Here is a 3,176-nt window from a genome sequence, read left to right as displayed (position 1 = left end):
TCATTAATTAATTAATTATTAATTAAAGCTTAATGAATGAATTGTCTCTCCATTTTTAATAGTAATAATTATGTTGTACAATTTGTCAAATTAAGAATGTTACAGGCGCGACATCTGACGTCTTACAACGCCAAAGAAATGTGAAGAATGCCACATGTTGGAATTCTCGGTGGATAATTATACAGCTAAGCGAAATCAGAATTACCAATTAAAAATAATTAAGAGATCAAGCTAACCGTCTATAATGTTTTGCTGATTTTTTATGAAATTATGTAACGAAATCACTGAATGGAAATTATGCATATTTTTTCTTAGAAGAAATTACTGAAAGCAAACGACGTATTGCACAAATTTTATAAATAATTTCCATACTATTCTAAAATAATTGCCACATTCTGTTCAAGGTACACCTATGAATTTCATCATTAATCAGAAAAATATTTATGCAACATAATCAAAAAGATGTTTCTTATTGTTTTCTTAGATACTGAAGACTAGACTAGGACTACATGGGCGTTTTATACGCCGCATGTTGCATGTCGCGTTTTCTCCGCCGAAGTAGGATCTTGACTGGATGAACGTTTTACATGCTGCGTGTTATGCGCTGTGTAACAATTTTTTTTGTATCAAACATTTTTCAATCACGTTTTATTCTCCTTACTGCTGTGTAGTCAAACCGATACTAAACATTGTATTGCATTACCAGCGTGTTTCGCGAGGGTGTCAAAGCGTGTTCCACGTCTGTGTAGTTAATTGCATTAAAACACACAGTTCCTACTTCGGCAGAGAAAACGCGACGTGCAACACGCAAAGTATAAAACACCCGTGTAGTCCTGGTCTTATTAATGGAAAGCATCTGTGTCAGTATTTTTCCCTGATTACGTTGCGTTACGCATGACAACTAATCTAACGATAAAAATACTTCCTTATCGATCAGTCAATACGTTGTTAAATTTAAACATCAAAGAATCATTTTATGGCTTGCTTATCGAATATCTGTGATTATTCAAGGTGTCCCTGAACTATGGGCAGAAACTTAGTCGAACAACAAAATTCACTAGAAAAAGAAAAACAAAGAAATCAAAAAGTACTATTATTTCTCTTAGTGACTTCTGTTAATGGGTTAAATTCCTACTTTTAGTTCAGATTACTTTATCAGTGTTTTTTTTATTGATTAAAAATTCTACTAATAAAAAATTCTGAATAAGAGACTTTTGTTTACTAACGAAATTTAATGCAACATTCATCTAGAAGAATTTTGCAATGTAAAGCTGTTGCAATTACTTATGGATACAGATCGCTCGACCTCGAGTGAAATCTGAATGTACACCGTGACTTAGTTAATCAATAGCCTCGATCTCTTTCCACCGATTGTTATTGGTCCATATTTCCTATCTGTTAGAAATACAATTTAAGCCCAGATGATTACTACTGTTAATATTACCGCCATAAACAGAAACTTAATAGAATAATACAAATTCACTTAAAAATTGCGCCCGTCGAAAATTGTCGCGTTACGTCATCACCAAGGACCCGCATCCCCGAAATTGCAAGGACAAATAGAAAGCAGAGTAAATAGATTGTCTTTGAACGAAAGTAAGAACAGATATGACGACAATGTTCAAGATACTTTCATTTCAAGAAACATATGTAAATCCTAATAAGAAAAATTATAATAATTCCAGCTTCTTTCACATAAATAAAGTTGTATTAATTAGCGCCGTTTTATGTCCCCGATGGTTATCGTATCAACGCGTTGCTTGAACTTTCTCCGGAATATCTTTCGACTACAATTACACCGCGTGCCATCGTGATAGATATCAGCCACCGAGAACAGCCATGGAACAATAACCAGTTTCTCTAAGAGAACAATAATAAAAAGAAGCTCATGACGATTCATTCACTTAAGGTTCATCTAGATCAAACAAAAGGGAAACTTTAAGGAGGAGACTTATCCAACGACATTGTAACTACCACTTACGAGTCTTCCAACACACCAACACGTTTCTAAGCCTGATCGAAATCACGCTGCGACCACCGTCTTGTGTCTCATGCACCGTTGTTTAAGTTTCATGCTCTGCCACAGAGAGTGGATTAAAAGAGGAGGAGAAGGAGCAGCCAGTCAGCCCTCTAGAAAGCTCTCTTACGCATTCCTTACCCGACACACGTTGCACCGTTCTCTCACCTTAAAACCTCATTCGGCCAGCCGGAATGAATGCGTTTATCAGTTTCACAGAGGGCCCGGACGCGACCGCCGTTAACTTCCACGAATTCGCCAGTGTTCTCTGGCAGAACCACTCCGGTCCTCTCTGCGTTCTCTTGCTGCGGAACGGAGCGTGCGCAAGATGCGACAGACTACGACTCCATCCTCCGACGTGAAATCGGATCATCTGTTATTTGTTGCAGACGGGTCACAATCTCTGCACTATGAACTTTCATCGCTCAACTCCCCTCACCCCTTTGCTGTTGCAATCATGGCCGCTCTGAGGTGAAAGGTAATAGGGGAAACTGCAATATTGGCTACTTTTTTATGAATTAAATAATAAGAGTAAAAGAGATGTTTTGTAACCTGTAGTAGGAGTAAGTTATATAGGGTGTTGAACAAATTGAGAGGTGGAGGTTTATGACGAACGAATGGTTCACTTGAAAATTTGGTGCTTGAGTACCTTATAGATTATAAAAAGATTTTCATTTTCATCAGATCAGATTTTCGTATTTACTATTTTTGTAAAGTTCAACGTGTCTAACAAATGATCTTGTATCCAAATATTCAAGTTTTTTTGGTTCACTTCATTAATAACACATATATTTTAAGGTTATATAAAGTTCACCGCATGTCCTTGGCTTTGAACAGTCTGGTCCGCGGGGCATTGTACCCGTCACAATAATAGCTGTCAACCGGTGGAATAAAAAGTATAACGTTCCATTTAAAAAGAAAAGATGACCTTCAGAACATTCCAGCGCCATCTGCGAAATAATTTTCTCACTTTGCAATCTTTCTAAAGAAATAGGATTTTTTTTATACGAAAGTATATAAATTTTCGTCACATTTATAGGATAAAAAAAAACTCGCCTTATATATAGTATCTTTTGGAATTATTTATTACAATGTCGTCAAACTCGAAAGGTGCGAATAGTATGATAATAAGCAAGTGAAATTTCTTTTTCGCACGAAG

General features: G+C 36.4%; 1 protein-coding gene across 2 annotated transcripts in view; it reads right to left on the bottom strand.

Moving 5' to 3' along the window:
* Positions 1-2,356, bottom strand: part of LOC108580299 (alanine aminotransferase 1) — an 8,713-nt gene extending 6,357 nt beyond the window's left edge. Inside the window, exons 1-2 of one of the 2 annotated variants that reach the window (XM_017944015.1) lie at positions 2,186-2,356; positions 1,982-2,077 (exon numbers count right to left, since the gene is read on the bottom strand). The gene's annotated coding sequence lies outside the window, so the exon portion shown is untranslated. The remainder of the gene's footprint in view (positions 1-1,981; positions 2,078-2,185) is intronic. The other variant, XM_017944014.1, reaches the window with a different exon arrangement.
* Between the last annotated feature and the right edge of the window lie 820 nt (positions 2,357-3,176).

This window comes from Habropoda laboriosa, unplaced genomic scaffold (genome assembly GCF_001263275.1).
Source record: "Habropoda laboriosa isolate 0110345459 unplaced genomic scaffold, ASM126327v1 scaffold9, whole genome shotgun sequence".
In the NCBI taxonomy this organism is placed as follows: domain Eukaryota; kingdom Metazoa; phylum Arthropoda; class Insecta; order Hymenoptera; family Apidae; genus Habropoda; species Habropoda laboriosa.
This window is presented reverse-complemented; position numbering and strand designations above follow the sequence as displayed.